This window comes from Panthera onca, chromosome F1 (assembly GCF_046562875.1).
Source record: "Panthera onca isolate mPanOnc1 chromosome F1, mPanOnc1 haplotype 2, whole genome shotgun sequence".
Classification (NCBI taxonomy): Eukaryota; Metazoa; Chordata; class Mammalia; order Carnivora; family Felidae; genus Panthera; species Panthera onca.
Window position 1 is genome coordinate 41,341,932 of NC_138355.1, and position 18,216 is coordinate 41,360,147.

The window sequence follows — 18,216 nt, forward strand, 5'->3', positions numbered from 1 at the left end:
CAGGCTTGAGGAGAGGGAGAGGAGAGACCCAAAATGTGAGAGAATCAGTAGAGAAGGTGGCCTTGAAGTCAGCAATGACCTTCAGTGGAAGAAAACAGCCAGTGTGAGAAAACCTTGAAGGGAGCCATGAGAATAGATGTCTTAATTTCCTTTAAATCTTAGGGTGGGTGGGTGGGATTTCCCATTGGCCTAAGCCAACCAGAAGACAGAGGGCATGGGCACCACAGAAGTAGTCCGTATAAGTCACAGGGCAAAGAAGGGTTATGGAGGCACCCGGAGGGGCAAAAGAAAAATACTGAGTACCTGTACATAAAAATGTGCTCTGCATATATATAAGGACTGCAAATTTTTCAGGAATAGTGGTTTGAATAACCATTGAAGTTTGAGGAGATGCTACTGGTTTATACTGAATCTTTTAGATCACTATAGAAGATCTCCTGAACTTAGTGACTACCTTAACAATGGATTTCTTATGCTTTCATAGTAAATATACACTTCAGGCACTAAGATATTCAAGTAATTATGTTGTAACTCTTTTTTTAAATTTTTATTTATTTTTGAGAGAGAGAGAGAGAGAGAGAGAGAGAGAGAGAATGAGCGGGGGAGGGGCAGAGAGAGAGGGAGTTACAGGCTCTGAGCTGTGAGATTCCAGGCTCTGAGCTGTCAGCACAGCCCCCCGAAGTGGAGCTCAAACTCACAAACCATGAGATCGTGACCTGAGCTGAAATCAGACGCTCAGCCAACTGAGCCACCCAGGTACCCCTTATGTTATAACTCTTGATTCAGACAAAAGAAACTCCAAGAAACACCATGTGATATTTATTTTAATGGCTGAGGCTTTTTGAAATAGGTATAGAGTTTTTCATGAAAACTTCCATTTAGGTCGGTGGTTTGTAAATGTAGCTACACAGTGAAATTACCTGGAGAGATCTGAAAAGACTAATGCCTGGTATCCACCCCAGAGACCCTGTTCTGTCTGGCCTGGGCTCCAGCCTGGGCAACAGAAGTTCTAAGATACTCTCCTGCAGAGTCTAATTTGCAATCAAGGGTAAGCACCTCTGATTTCTTCTATGATCTTACTGTTCCTGTCAACTCAATATGACATTTAGTCCTCTTCAAAATCAACCATAAGTCAATAAACTACATGCTCAACTGAATCACTGAATAAACTGAAATTAGTACATGAACCCTGCCACCTTCCCTTTAGTTTTCACTCCATGCCAACCTCACCTGAATCAAGCAATTATGTTCTACATGGAGAACCTACATTTTATCCTGAAGTTGCCAAGGAGACAGGTCATTAAGGCATTAATATGTTTATACTATGGTCATGATAGTTTGGCCATAAGGAGGAACTACAAAAGCAAAAATGTTAAAGGAGGCTGCCAGACATAAAGAAAAGAGCATGGGCTTTGGTATCTGAAAACCCTAGGTACTAATTCTGATGCTATCTCTTACTACCTTACTAATCAAAGTGTGGCCAATGGACCAGCAAGCACCATTAGCATCACCTAGGATCTTATTAGAAGTGCAAATTCTGAATTCAAAGGAACATATGTATCCCTGTGTTTATAGCATCATTATTTACAACCATTATTTATAACAGCATTATTTGGAAGCAGCCCAAGTGTCCGTCCATAGATGAATGGATAAAGAAGATGTGACATGTATGTATATATTTATATACATGTATATATATATTTATTTTTATTTTTAAATATATACAATGGAATATTATTCAGCCATAAAGAATAATGAAATCTTGCCATTTGCAACAACATGGATGGAGTTAGAGAGTATAATGCTAAGTGAAATAAGTCAGAGAAAGATAAATACCATATGACTTCACTCATATGTGAAATTTAAGATACAAAACAAACAAGCAAAGGAAAAAGAGACAGATAAAGAGGGCACCACACCAAGAAACAAACTCTTAACTATAGAGAACAAACTGATGGTCACCACACGGTAGGCGGGGGGGGGGGGGGGGGGGGGGGACGGGTTAGACAGGTGATGGTGATTAAGGAGTACACATGTCACGATGAGCACTGAGTGATATACGGAATTGCTGAATCATTATATTGTACACCCAAACTAATATAACACTGTATGCTAACTATACCAGAATTAAAATGAAAACTTAATTTTAAAAAAATGAAATGCAAATTCTGAGACCCCACCCCAGACCTATTGCATCAGAATCTACATTTTAATAACACCTCTAGGTGATCTGAATGCACATGAGAGTCTGAGAAACACTGATGTACTAGTGGTCCTAGGTAGAATCGACACTGTCAAGATTTTTTCAGTTCTTAGCAATGATTGCTCCTCACAGCCTAAAATGGCTGTTGGAGCACCATCCATCATATCTATGTTCCTGCCATCAGAGAGAGGAAGAGGGGGCAGGAGTGTAGGGTAAAGATACACACTCACTTTTAAGGACACTTTTCAGAAGTCACACATATTTGCCTGCATCTTATTGGCCAGAACTTAATCTCATGGTAACACCTAGCTGCAAGGAATACTTAAAAGTAGTCTTCATTCCAGGCATTCTTTTTTTGATGTTTATTTGTTTTTTAGAGAGAGAGAAACAGACAGACAGAGCATTAGTAGTGGAGGAGCAAAGAGAGAGGGAGACTCAGAATCCAAAGCAGGATCCAGGCTCTGAGCTATCAGCAGTAGGGCTCAAACTCACGAACCGCAAGATCATGACCTGAGCCAAAGTTGGATGCTTAACCGACTGAGCCACCCAGATGCCCCTCAGGTATTCTTATAATAGCTAATAGTCAGGAAGGTTTATTACTGATGAAGTAGTAAACAGTGAATACTGAGAAACAGCCAGCACTTTGTATAACATGGAGCCTTGGGCATATTACTTAACCTCCCTAAATCTCATATTCTTCTATGCAAAATATAAAAAATAATACCCACATAAATTATTTTGAAGGTAAGATGAATGTAAAATGTCTCACACATGGTAGAGACTCAATAAGTAATAGCTCTTATGCTAGGAGTGGTTCAGGAGCTCAATCTTTATATAATATACACTGCTGGTTAAAAAGTAACAAGTAAATGTTAAATGTTATTGCAAATATTAAAAATTATTTCAAAATATTATCCTTTAAAAAAAACAGCTACATGGGTGCCTGGTGGTACAGCTGGTTAAGTGCCTGACTCTTGATTTCAGCTCAGGTCATGATCTCACGGTTGTGGGTTGTAAGACCAGGCTCCATGCTGGGCATAGAGGCTGCTTAATATTCTCTCTCTCCCTCTCCCTCTATCCCTCTCCCATTCACATGTGCATGCTCCCTCTCATAAATAAATAAACAAACAAATAATGAAAAACAGCTATAAGCAGATCCTGTGGAAGGTTTTATTGATTCCAGTGGCATTTTCCCTTCACTGCAAAATGGCAGTCTTATCCAGCATACTTTATCACTCCTGAATGGAGTTCTACATATGAGAAAAAGCAGTCTCGCATAGGAGTTAGGAGCTGGACCCTGAAGCCAGACAGTGTGAGTTTGAATTTGACTCCATTATGTTATAGCTAGGCAATTTTTGCCATTGCTTTTCAACTTCTGTAAAGCTAAAATAATAATACCCACCTCACAGGTTATTATGAGGATTCCTTGAGTTAATATGAGTAAAAACACTTAGAAAAGTGCCTAGCCCATAATAAGAGTTATGTGAGTGTTAGCTATTATCATCAGCCATGCAATGTTGGGTGAATTATGTGCTAGGAAAAGTCTCTTTCACCAACAGGACTTTTCTCTTAATAATGAATCAGTTTACCAACCAGGATTTAGTTAACATGCAAAGGTCACTCACATAGCTAATTCTTGGCTTTAGAAAGTGTATGAAAAAAAATCAATGAATACACAATTAAAAAGAAAAGGAATTAAAGTTTTCATATTTACATTGCCATCTCTCTTAGGAGCCTTCTTGATAAATACTAACTGATACTGTAATCAATAAAGGGAAAGATTTGAAGATCACGCCTCTCAAGAAACAGGCAGCAAATGGGAGAGAAAGTTCATTTAAATCCTCTAGGATATAAAAGAATACTTAATTTCTGATTAAATATTTACTTGAATGAGGGTGATTCAAAAAATGCCTTGATTATAAAAAGTTGAAGGTTTTCCCTTTGACAGGGGACAAGTTCCTGCCCCATTTGCATGCATGTGGTTTATATTGTTCTAACCTAATGAGATATAGAATACCTCCTAAACATTGACACATTAGAGGCATGCTTCACTCAGCATGAAGGTTTGAGACATCAAGGATACCTTGAGCATCCTCAGATTCCAACAACTTGTCAGACAAATTAGCACCTTCTCAACCAAGGGTAAAATTGAGTTTCACATTTCTCCCTGGTGGAGGGGGGGAGTAGAGAATGAAGAAGAAAATCACTCTGGTTTAATACTTCCCTTGTGAAGACAAATACAGAGAGCCTTATCATCTCTGCATGGCTCTCCCTGACCTCCTGATTTTTAATTCATTGGTTTTAAATGATCCTTGACAGTCGAGATCCTTTTGTCAACTTTGATATGCTTACCACAGAAGACAGACACTCTGGCCTTTATTACCTATTTCTGTTTGTGTGCATTTAACATGCTAATCTAAAAAAAAAAAAAAATGAAATTCTGCTAATATGTGATGAAAAAATAGATAATACATCATAAATAAGATCACACTTTAAATGTCTCATATGGTCAATTTTTAAAAAACTTTTATAGGCATTTTAAAAATTCAGTTGAGTACAATTTGTGGGCTGAGTTAACAACTTCAGGGAGTAAGAGGATCCCACTAACAGTTTTAAAATTTTTCTGTGGAAGCTTGAGATAAATGCCTTTGCAGTTCTGTAGAGAATGAATGTATCATGTTATCCTTTTTTTTCTACAAGTAACTTTTCATTTTGTAAAGTAGAATGAAATACATGAAAAACACTTTGAAAGGTACTTTGTCTATTATTGTCATTATAGTGAAGCCATATCCTTCTAGACAGTAATCTTATAGAACCCTTAAGCCTCAAAAAAACTTCAGAAAATTATTCAACACCCAAAAAAGAACCTCTTTGTGGCTAATCAAACCCCACACACCTAGCAATAGATGGCACGTTAAAAAACAATGATGTGATTCTGGAGGGCCTGGCCAGCGAGGGAGGGTGTTTCTTTGACACACAGATTGGTCCACTTGCTCTGGGGGAAGAAAGATGAGCTGTTACCCACAGCCATTCTCAGCAAAGCACTTTTTTCAGCAGAACTTAAAGCAGATAGGAGAACGAACAAAATGCAGAAGAAGCAAGAATAAGATATGGAAAGAGAACAATCATAGAATTAGAGAACTGGAAGAAATCTGAGAAATCATCTCCTCTAATCTTATTTTTCAGGAAACAGGAATCTAGAGGCACTGAGTGACTTTCCCATTAGTCACATCACTACCCTGACTCCCAGAACAATGTTTTCGCATTTTCATCAATGTTTCAGGGATCTGCAGTGATAGTGGCCATGGCAGTAGCAGCAGCAAAGGCACTACATAATTATCAGTGGTGGGTGTTCTCAACTGCAGATGCTGTGGCAGAGAAGACAATCAGCAAGAGAGGACCAGAAGGTGTGACAGCTCTGTGGAGGAAGGAGCAGGGTGGAGGGTTACTTAGCACCCAGCAGCCTCGGGACCATCCAAGGGCCACTTTAAGAACATAGATCATTTAGAAGACCACTGCTTCATTGCCTAGGAAGCTGAATCAATCTCTGCAAATATTTTCACCATCTCCCTGCCCTCCCACTGAGTTCCTTCATTAATTCAACTTATAAATCCAGGTGTTATTCAGAAAATAAAATATGAGGAGAGAGATTACCTGAGAAATTTGATTCATCACACAGACACTGGAAATAACTACAATATTCTTTTTATTTGTAATTCAGATGAAACTAACATTTGCTGGATGTCTATTTTGTGCCAGGAACCGGGCTATGGGTTTCCATTTAGGATATTTTATTTCCTCTTCACAGTAACACTTCAAGTCAGAGTCTTATTACTACCTAGCTGAGGAAACTGAGGTTCAGAGATGTCTGCGAAATACATCCAAAGTCATACTGAGTTGAGTTACTAAGCTGGGATTTTCCCCCCATGTCTTCTGACCATAAGTTCTGAGATTCTCCACAATGTCATACTAAGGAGACACATGGATTAGCTATGGAGGAAGATAGTCCTAGACCCAAATCTCAGTTTGAAAGTCACTAACCATGAGATCATGAATGAGTGACTTAAGCTCTCTTCTTAATGTTTCTTTATCTTCTTTATAAAACAGGGAAAATAAAACCTGTCTTGAAGAGCAGTTGTAAGGATTACATGATTCCAATTACATGACTCAAACCAACCCATATTACAAAATATGTGATATGTGTACATTTTTGTCCATTTTTTACTGCACTAAAAAAAAACTTAGCACTCAAAGCAGTATTTGGCCTCTGTATGTGCTCAATAAATATCTGTGAAATAAATAAAAATGAAATCACCTGACATGCAGGAGTTCAATAAATGACAACTATTATGCAAAGGATAGAGAAAATCTGTTCTGATTTCTGCAAAATCGCCATCTCCTTATAATGCATTATTAAGAGATTTTAAAATAAGCTCTTCCCTAGCAAAAAGTCTTCAAATGGTAAGAAATTCTCAATCTTCAATGCCCACTAAAAGATGGAAGCAGGAGAGAAGAATTTGTCCAGGTTGACAGTGAAGCGGCAACAGGGGAGCTATTTTTAGTCGGTCATACAGTCATTCTGGATAGCATGTATTAACAAGAGAAGAGTGATAGCAAAAGGGAAGATGATTTCTAGACACTGGAAAAAACAAATGGGAGAAAGAGGGTAAGCAATCAATGTGCTAAATCATTTAACTAATCATTTACATTAGTGGTGTAATACTGAACCATATTCTCATCATTCATTCAATCATTCATTCATTCATCAACAATATTTATTTACTTTTTCTCTTCTGATCCCAGTCCCTTCAGGAGCCATGAGCTTCAATGTAAATATGGCCAAATCCAAGAACACATCACTCACAACCAGTCCCAAAAATGGCACAGAAATGGTGTCAAGAAAACCCAATCACAAAGATACGGGTCTTTTAAGGTTGTGGACCCTGAGTTCCTGAGAAACTTCCACTTTGTCTAGAAACACAAGAAGGACCTGAAGAAAATACAGGCCAGCAAAGCCAAGACCATAAGTACACATGCCCAGGCTATCAAGGCCCTCCTGAAGTCCTAGGAAGGCAAGCCCAAGATCCCCAAAGGCATCAGCCACAAGCTCCATCAACTTGCCTATATTGCCCAGCCCAAGCTAAGGAAATGTGCTCATCTCCACACTGCTGAGGGTCTCAGTTTCTGCCATCCAAAGGCCAAGGCTAAGGCTCAAAACAAGACTCAGGCTGAGGCTGCAGCTCCAGCTCCCAAAGGCACCCATGACGCCTCCAGTGTAGAGTGCTATGTCTGCCATTGTGAGGAGGGAAGGACTGGTGTGAGTCTGAGGGCTGCTGTCCTTCTGCACTGTTTGTACAAGCAAGCATGAGGCAGGGAAAAAGTTAACCTAAACAAACTCTACTTTCCTTGACATTGTTAGAATCTGAGAATACAATATAAAAAGTACAACCTCCCTCTTCCAAGTATCCAGCGATCCAGTGAGTCAGGTAAGGGCCCCAAAACATGTCAGCCAGCCAGAAGATGAAGTAAAGGCATTCCACAGAAGGTAGCATTTACACTCAATTTGGAAAGGTAAGTAACTTTTCAAGGGAATAAACCAGAAGTTTCCATAATAGCAAAGAAACAGAATCTTGAGAGAAGTTACCCAGTGCATGTAACTACAAATAAATCCAAAGGTTGAAACCTACTGACTTACTGGACAGAGATGAGTTTAACCAGTTAAACAAAGTCTACACACAAAGGGCTGTGTGCCATGCAACTAAGAGTTTAGGTTTTACTCTGTAGAGACTAGGGACACTTGACAAAGGTGATTGCAATGTAATTGAGGTTAAAGTCTTAGCACCTGCCTCTAGTACACAGTAAACAATAAGTAAATAGTGGGAATTAGGATTTGGGGCTCCTTTTTTCCCCTTTTCTTCTTTATTCCATTTGCTGCTAATTTTTCTTAGATTTCTTTTTTTTCCTTAGTCACCGTCTTCCCTTCTAAGATATTATCATCCCTCACCTGAATTATTTTTTTTAATGTTTATTTACTTTTAAGAGAGAGAGAGACAGACAGACAGATCATGAGCAGCAGAGGGGCAGAGAGAGAGAGAGACACAAAATCCAAAGCAAGCTCCAGGCTCTGAACTGTCAGGACAGAGCCCAATGCAGGGCTCAAACTCACAAACCGTGGGATCATTACCTGAAGTGAAGTCGGACACTTAACCGACTGAACCACCAGATGCCCCTTGCTTGAATTGTTTTTATAGCTGCCTCCTAACCAGTTTCTATTCCTCAGTCCACTCAAATTCATACTAATACTTCTACCAGACTGACCTTCAAAATCTTCAGTCTTTTTAGTTCATTTCTCAGGGTAGAGCTTAGCAGGGTACCCTAACATTAACTCACATCATGTTTCAGTTAATCATTCTGAAATTGCACTGTATAACAGATGATACTTGCTGCCTTATTTCTGTTTTCCTGATGTTTTTTGTGTTTGTCTGTTGTTTTTTAAACATCTTCTATTTACTCAAACTCTTCTCCTACCTCCAAGCACTTCCACTGTCTGATACTGCCCACACTTTAAGACTCAGGTCAAGTTCACTATTCCAACCCACAATGGCCTCCCTGTTCCATATTCCTATACTAATTCTACACTGCGATAGCTAATTTTATGTGTCAACTTGAGTGGGTCACAGGATGCCCAACATCTGGTCAAACATTATTCTCTCTGTAAAGATGTGTTTCTGGATAAGATTAGTAGACTGGATTAGATCAGTAGACTGAGCGAAGCAGATTGCTCTCCCTAACATGAATGGGCCTCAACCAATCTATTGAACACCTGAATAGAACAAAAGACTGGGAAAGAAGAAACTCTTCCTCCATGACTACTGAAGCTGGGACATGATGGTTTTCGGGCCTTCTGAAACATCGGCTCTTCTTAGGTCTCAAGCTTGCCAGTTTTTGGATTGGAACTTATATCTTCTGCTCTCCTTGTCCTCAAGTGTTCAGACCCAGACTAGAGCTATACATCATCTGTCCTGGGTCTCCAGCTTGCTGGCTGCACATCTTAGGACTCCACAGCCTTGGGAGCCAATTCCTTATGATAAATCATGTACATATATGATTTATATAAAAATATATATAAATCTAATATGCACGCCTTTTTATATTTTTAGAAAAATATGTACTCTTTCTATGAGTTAAGCTCTTTGAGGCTGGAACCATTCATCTACTTTTCAAAATATTAACTATTCGGTGATATTGACAAAATTGGCATCAAAAAATCGCAAGTATATTGCTTTAGGGTAAGAATTCAACAGTTGGTATGTCAAAGCAAAAATGATTAAAAAGCTTTTTGCATAAATTTTGGCTAACTTTGGCTAAAGATAGAAATCAGGTAATAATATTGGAACTCATGTCAATTGGATTAAAAATAGGAGACAATTCTAATTTGGCTTCTGACCCCAATGACCATGGGAAGTGCTGGCCTTGCAAAATGCTTCTAAGACTATTAACAACACTTCCCATTTAAAATGGGTGAGAAGTAAATGTGGCTGGGGAAATTCTGACTTTTTTTCTTGCTATTGTACCTAGAATGAGTACATCAGAGCAGTTATTCAAATTCACAATCAACAGGCTTGGACATTTTTACTCAACTAGTCTTGAAATTATGACATCATTATAGTAAAGGTTCCTAATTTTTTTTTTAAAGTGTAGGTGGTACAACAATCTTTAAAAGTCATTATTCAGCAACTATATGTGAGGTACAATCCTGGACTAGATACTGGACCAGAGACAATCAGCAAATCCAAATAAGATCTGACGAGGACTAAATTGAATTAATCAATGTGAATTATATAATTTTGAGAAGATAGGTAAAGGGCATACAGGAATTCTTCACACCATTTTTGCCACATTCTTGTAAGTCTAGAATTATTTCAAAATAAAAAGTTAAACATTTTAATTAAATCACAGTCTCAGGTATTAGGCACTCCATAACCCACAACTCTCTCCAGAGCTAGGCTCACAGCTGAATAAATTCATTATCATCATGATTTATTTTTCTTAATTTACCACTTCCCACTTGCTGTGCCTGAAGTATTCAAATTGAGTTCGTTTCCAATCCCGTGAAACAGGAACGGAAGCTATTTAAAGAAGGATGTGACCATGATGCCACAGTAGCCACAATGCTTTGCCTGGTTGCCCAGGATGTGTTACAATCAGGAACCAGAAGGACCCGCTGCTGTCTCATGTTTGCACATCCTAAGCATTTGCAAAACAAAACAAAACAAAACCCACAGTAGTATGACATTTCCTGAGGAAACTCAAAATGTCATTCTTCAGCAGAAACCAAACAAGGCAAGTTCTAACAAAAAGTTAGAAGTAGCTTCTTTGTCTCTTGCCTGCCTTAGGTACCAGCACTGTTAGGCCTGCCGTTTCTGGCTAGAAACCTGCACCAAAAACCAGGATGAGCATCTATGCTTGGTTTCAGGTTAACACAGACTCTAAATCTCATGCCATTCTGTCAGCTACATTCTATAAACCAGCAATCAAATAGCTAGAATGTTTGTGCACCATTTGACCAGAAAAGGTTTTCTTTCCTTTTCTTTTTTCTTTTCCCTTTTTTCTTTTTCGCATGTTTCTAGAGGAAAATAAATCAGTGGTGGTACGAAAGAAATACTTGAGCCTCTCCCCACCACACCCACAAGCAAATCATAAAATCAGGGTTTTGTCTTTGATAACCAGTCTTACCCTTTCTGCTCCAGTCCCCTCACTTCAGGAGACCTGTACTATTTGGTTCCCAGAGATCCTAGCCTCTATCAAAACCAGAAAGGATCTGATGCCTACATTTACCTTCCCGTCCATGTTAACTCTTCCCAGTGAGTTTGGGACTTTTACCTTTGTGAAATGAAAATCTTTGGTTTCTTTTAAAAGGATCTAGGATGGGGATGAGGAGGGGGATGGCGGGAGAAAGTACTGCTGCTGAGAAGTAAGGCATTCTTTCCTGACTCCAAAAAAAAAACACAAAATACGTGCACTTTGCTTCTTCTAGAGAACCAAATAAGCTGAACCACAAAGTGAGTCTCCCTAAATCCTTTCCTGGAACAAACCTGAACTCCTCACTCCTCTCCCATCGTCAGGCCCCACATTCTCCAGCTCCCCCGTTTCGTGTTAGCTCTCCCCTCCTCTGGTTCCATCCCTGCCTGGCATCTTTCTTCTTCCCTTGCTTTGAGTCTTTATGTGGTAACTTCCCTACTTCTCACCTCACCACACCACTTTTCCTCTACTTTAAATGCTCCAGCATCCTGAAAAATCTATAGATTAAGGTGGGAGAGAAGAAAAGGGGAGCATGAGATCTGCTCAAAACACTCACTTGGGGTAGAGACTCTGAAGAGGAGATTTGTAAGATGGATTTTTAATGCTGAAAGAAAAAAGAGTTCACATTTCAAGTTGTAAAAAAAAAAAAAAGTGGTTGAGGTCAAAGTAACCACCATTGAGAATAATATAAATATTTTACCAAAATAAAATACATTTGAGTATTCCTGGGTGGTAGCAATGTCAGAAGTGAGGATGAAACAAAACAGGTTACTGGGAGAATTTTGTGGTTTCTGAAGAGAAACTTACACAATAAAAATTCATATAAAATTATTGCAATTTTATTATTAGATTTTAAAAGAATTATAGAAATTCTCAATGTCCCATCCAAAGGGCAAAAATCTTATATTGTAATTACAAACATGTATTTCCAAACCCAAGAGAAGAGGTGTGAATCTTTACTAGCACTGTATTCTCAGGCAAAAAGGTTATCTTCTCTGCGCCTGAGAGAAGGCAAGGGTATCTGAACACAGCCACACAGACCCTCAGATTCAAAGGTGAGATGCACAAAGCTTTCAATCTATGCTTATTTATAAGGTGATACCAAAGTGTTTATAAATTTCATTACATATGTTAGACTTACTGTAAATTTTAGTTCAACATAAGAACAAATCTTTAGTTCAAGGTACATTACTTGGGAGTATCATTCTCTGCTCTTGTAGCAAAATTCACAATTAAAAGAAAGAAATCCTATCTTGTGGGTACGCTATCTTATTGACACATGTTAATGACATTGCATCTGTGACAATAAATGACCAAGTTCATATTTCTGAGTCAGACCAAGAGACTCTCGGAGATCCCTCCTGTGAGTTTGTGAGCTTTTGCCCAGCTCTTTGAGATCACCAATGTTAGGTTTTTCCATCACTCCTCTGCCAAAGCCATCAAATAAGGAGCCACTGATCACCCAAAAAAGAAAAGCCACACCTAGCCATATGATTATATATCCTTCACTGAAGAACATAGGACAGCAAGTGCTCAGGCAGGTGAAGAGAAAGAAATAGAAAAAAATTCTATGTGTACTATACCGAACCACCACTTTCACTGGATATTGATGGTGATTGACTCACAAAAGTAGCCTCTCCAATCTAACTGAGCAAGACTACTTAAATATGACATTTTTAAAGCTTTTTAAGGAGCTAATTAATTCATTTGTTGGTTAAATACAAATAAGGTCCATTTTTATTTTCTTAGCCTCAGGCCTTGACTCTCAGAAGGCTGTTAGGCCTGCATAATGACTTCATCTGAATTTCATTTTATTTTCAGGCTACTTTGGAACAATTACATGACTGATTTATATTAGTCATCTCTAAGGACTCTCAGACCACGTTCCCATCTGTAAATAGGTACCCCTTCCAGTGCTACTTTCCTCTGGGTCACCACCTACGTGAAGGAGTTGAGAATTCCACATTTATGGGTTGATAACGTTATTGACATTTGGATCTTTTTGTGGATCTGTTCCTGGTAAGTTAATATAAATCATTGTACAACCAAAGTGCAGGAAATTTTAGTGCATTTATAAATTTAAAATTAAATTGAGTCTTATTATAAGGAAAACATAAAGCTGATTTGACTCACATCATTTAGAAATAGCCTAATATCCCAGCTGACTTCTCATTATCCTCCTTTCCCCTAATCTAGCCTGAGTTAACTCCAATTAGGAAGTAACAATTAGTGGCCTTTCACACTAGTCCTTGCTAATGAACAACTCACTCCAGATATATTGGAAAACTCAAAGAAGTCATGTTATTTGGTCAGTAAGTCCCCTTTGTCAATAAATAATTCTATGAGCCTCCCAGACAACAGAACAAAACAGCTTAGATATTAACCTAGCATTTGCCTGACTCAGCATAATCAGTGTAGTTTCTGAAAGGGGGAAATTGCTTTTACAAGCTCTCTTGTATTGAGAAAATTAGTCTTAGGGATTTCCTTCACTCTATACTAAACCAATCTCTCTCTCTTATTTTTCCTTTTTTTCATTCTCTTTCTTTCAGTTCATCCACTATCCAGCCCTACCTCCATTAATTGCAAAGCACTAAATTGGTAGAGAGCAATGAACGTACTTTGTAGGTCAGCAAACTGGAAAGTAATTTTATTCATTAGGTAAAAGCACTACATTTCCCCCTTCAAAAAAATTTTACCATGATTTGTTATGATTCCACCTTGCATTTCTAGAAAATATCTATGTTTAAAACCCTGTGAGTTCTATGAATGAAAATAGTTATCCATTTTTTAAGTTACAACTAAAAAGCCTGGAGGTCCAGTTGCAAATCACCTAGAGGGTGGGCTCAATGTCTTATTGATACCTGACAGGAGGACCTATATAATTTCTTTGCATCAAGGCAATAGTTCACAGCACAGGATGCAAATAGGAAGTTTCATCCTATGCTTCTGGATGACCACTCTGAAAACAGACCATTCATTCAAGAACCTTAAAAAGATAAACACTATACATCTATGCATCTTAGGGATGGAGAGTGGGAGCTAATGTATTCCCAACTGTGGTTCTAATTCAAAAATACTGTGACCTCTCTGGGGAAGATATCTAAATCACTTTACTGATCAAGGTGCAAGTGACCTAGATTAAGGAGTCAAAGAAGGCTTCCTTGAGGAAAATATTCTTGATTTGAGGAATGAGTAGAGGTTAAAAGTGAAAGATGGCAAAGGGATAGTGGGGCTTCTGAACATAGGGAACAAGATATGTACAAGTACTGTAGTGAGCAGGGACACAGCACATTCTTGGAGTCTGAGAGGAGTCCAGATCACAAAGAACAAAAGGAGAATTTGCAAGACGCTGGAGATATAAGTGGTGGCCAAGGCATGGAGGTTTTATGGGACATCCACTCCCTGGGACTAAGAACACATTTAATCCTCCATATCTTATCTCCTCTTTGTTTTGTGCCCCTGTAGACCTAGGAGCCCAGCCATAATTTTTTTTTTCTTCATAGCTAATTAGAAATTCTAAAGAATGCTGCATTGGCATTTGCCTTAGGTATCAAAGGTGATAGCTGAGACTAAAAGGTGCTGCACATCTGGATCCAGATAAGCTGCCGGATGCCTCCAACTAATTCTTGGCCTTTGACTTCATCAAAACAGGAAATTCAGATGCCAGTTAATGGAGGATAAGATTTCTGAGATGTTGGCCTACTTCTTTTCTTCCTAGCATTTTTCCTTTTACTTTCAAGCAGTTGTGGGTTCTATGATCTTTGCTATAGGGAAAAGATATGACAGGTAGAAGGAAAAAATTAACCTAAGATAGATATATGCCTTCTAAAAGCACACACATTTAGGGAAACCTAAAGAACTAGGGTTTAGCTGATTAATTTTAAATAAATTAATTTAAATAAGATTTAAAATTCCATTCTACCATCACACTGGCCACATTTCAAGTGTTCAGTAGCCACATGGGACTGTCAGCTATCTATAGTGGACAGCGCATATAGAGAACATTTCCATCATTGTAGAAGCTGTACTGAACATTGCTGGACTAGAGCAGAGACAACATGTTTGTGAGAAGCAGAGGACAAGACAAGCAGAGTATATCTTCTAATAAAGTATCAGCTTCAATCTTTGAGATAGCAGAAAAAAAAGACATTTATGCTCCCTCTCTCCCTTAGTAATCACCTTAAAACAACAACAAAAACGTGACCCTGAAATGTAAATGCCATCACTGGTGAGACAATGAGATGCTGTAACCCCAAGCTACAACATATGGGGAAAGTCAGCAAAGATCTAACAGACATGTGGGAAGATATCAGGAAGAGACATCTGTGGCTGCAGGTTTGGGAGAAAACCTACAGAGCACAGTTACCAAAGCAAGTGATCAAGGCTTAAAAGTGAATCCAACAATCCCTTTTCTTGAATGACAAACTTAGGTGGAAGGAACTTCCTAGAATCACATCCAGCAAAGTGGAAAAGCAAAAATCTGGAGCTGAACAAAGAATGTTTAGACACTTGGTCACCGCTGAAGACCAACTGCCAGGAAGTAAACTATGAGGAGAGGGGCTCCGGATAGTGAGCAACCAAGCATCTGCAGATCTCCTTCAATGAGGGAAAAATAAATTTAAAAGAACTCATTCAGCGGTATGAACTTGTGCCATAAGGAAATTTCATAATAACCAGGGAGAGTAATGATAGCCCAGAAAACTGCCCTGGACTGTTCACAAATTTGCAAAGAGCTGGTCCAGAAAGAATCCATCTCATTTAAAGATTAATCATCATAATTATATTAATGAAACACAAACAGTATCTATACACAGATAACAGAAGAAGGAGGAGGAGGAGGAGGAGGAGGAGGAGGAGGAGGAGGAGGAGGATGGAAGTGGAGGTGGAGGAGGAGGACGAGGAGGAGGACGAGGAAGAGTAAGAAGAAAAGGAACAGGAAAAACAAACAGTTGAAAAAAAAATTCACCAGGTAATGATTATAAAAACTGAGTAGGAAGCTCAAGCCAGCTACACCAGGAAAGAGCACTATTAATACGACTATGGGTTCTGAGGAGAGGATAAGTGGAAAGACTCTAGGTCATGCCCTGACTTTAGTTCCCCTGAGAGTTTACAAGAACCTTCCTGGGGAAATCTTGGGCAAGGCTGTAAGATCTGGGGAAAAAAGGACTTCATCACATTTAGGATCTCTTGCAAAGATGTAGCATGGGCCTAGTACTGTACATCAAGCAAGAATGTGGGTGGGAGGCAGTTATTTCCCTTTCCCAGTTAGTCATGGCCTACTTCCATTTCTCAGAAGAGGAGTAGATCATAACTGGACAGGCAGTGAAATGAGCACCCTCAGCTTACCCAGGTGGCAGGAATGGAACACAAGAGGAGGTAACTTGTCCTACCAGGTAGTGAGACTTATCATGCAGTAGTATGAAGGCAGTGTGGTACTGGTCCAAGGGTAGACAACAGGCCAATCGAACAGAAACCGCCCCCCCGACACACACACACACACATATATATAAATGGATACTTAGAAAATTAGCATTACAGAGCAGTGTGGAAAGACTGGTGTCTTCAGTTAATGGTTCTGGATCAATTAAATTTCATATGGAGAACAATCAAAACTTGACAGCTAGCTTAACAGCTAAGCATATATGTTTTAAAACATAATTTCAAATGATTATAGACAAATTTCAAGAGCAAAACAAGTGTTTAAAATGAAAGGTGGAGTATTTTCAAGATTTTGAACTGGGGGAAAATTTCTTTTAAATAGAACACAAAAATACCTGTGTTAAATGAAATTTGATCAATGACATCAATTAAAGAAAATACATTCATTAAAAAAATTCTATTCTGTTAGGAGTGTAAAAACCCACCATGAAGTTGGGGAAGGCATTTATAACACAAATAACTTTTTTAAAACGCTCATATCCAGAATATTTAAAAAAAATTTCACACACAAAAAAAAATTACAGAGACTCTAATAAAAAAATGGGGGAAAATTGATGCTGTCTTAGTCTGTTTGGGCTGCTATACAAAATGTCAGACACTGGGTGGATTATAAACAAGAGAAGTTTATTGCTCACAGTTCTGAAGCCTAAAAGTTCAAGATGAAGGTGTCAGCATGGTCTCATTCTGTTCAGGCTAGCTTCCTGGTTCTGAACATGTCTGAACTTTCAAAGATTCTACATCTCATTGGGTCTGAGCTTTCCACATTTCAAGGGTTGGCTTTTTCGGGTCTGTCAAATCAATTATCACTCAACCATCTGCTTTCCAGCACTGACATATTCTACTTTTTCCCATTTCCTCCATCCTCATTATGGTTATATATATATTTTTTTTAAATCTCTGTACTGTATTTTCACTGCAATTTCAAAAGAAATAAAATTAGATGAATATATTCAATCTGCCACCTTTCCACAGAATGAGTTTGGGTCTCTTAATCTCTAAAATGAACATCAAAATAACTATTTAATGGGATTGAACTATTAAAAGAGATTTATATATTTAAAGCAACCAACATCTTTCCTGTGGCTATTAAAACAGGATTTAAATGCAGGTGAAACCACCACCACCACCACCACCACCACCACCACCACCACCACACACACACACACACACACACATCACATTACATCACATCAAATCACATTAACATACGTGTACACACACACACGCACACACAAACAGTCTCATCTCCCCCCTCCTCCAACCCTGGAAAGATCATGTAAATTCAATCAAGGGTAGAATTCAGATGTGGATTATTCAGATATGGAGCTTATTCTGAGTGTGAGGCATTCTTAGTCCATAATGAGAAAATATAATTGACTACAGGAACCCTGAGGATATTTAGATACGAAGCATCAAACTTTCTCTTGAAAGACACTATTAAAACAGGACATACATTTATAATCAGTTGTATATCTGGGGAGATATTGGGATTTGAATAGAACAATATTAGTAAGCATTAATAGAATGTAGTATATTGCCTGACTTGTGAAATCTAGCAGTAAAAGAAGATCACAGTTCCCTGTTAATTAGGGCCACCTACAGTGTTGGAAACCTTTTTGGATGATCAAAGAGGAGGCATACTTAACCCAGGAGATGTTGACAAGCTCTTCAGCTTGTTAGCATAATATAACTCTCCACTAAGTGCTTGATGTACAAGCTCTTTTATGCTCTACCACAGTTTTGGTTTAGTAGTTTTTGAAACAATATTCCTT

General features: G+C 38.5%; 2 long non-coding RNA genes across 7 annotated transcripts in view; one reads left to right on the forward strand and one right to left on the reverse strand.

The window, feature by feature from the left end:
- Positions 1-958: 958 nt before the first annotated feature.
- LOC132686324 (uncharacterized) lies at positions 959-5,479 on the forward strand. Its single transcript, XR_009613593.2, has 3 exons — positions 959-1,048; positions 1,607-1,667; positions 5,390-5,479. It is a non-coding gene; the product is annotated as an uncharacterized LOC132686324 (long non-coding RNA).
- Positions 5,480-9,325: 3,846 nt separating this feature from the next.
- LOC132686321 (uncharacterized) overlaps positions 9,326-18,216 on the reverse strand; it is a 184,310-nt gene continuing 175,419 nt past the window's right edge. For all 6 annotated transcript variants that reach the window (XR_009613588.3, XR_009613585.3, XR_009613586.3 and 3 more), the window contains one exon: positions 9,326-17,357. This is a non-coding gene — a long non-coding RNA (uncharacterized LOC132686321). The remainder of the gene's footprint in view (positions 17,358-18,216) is intronic.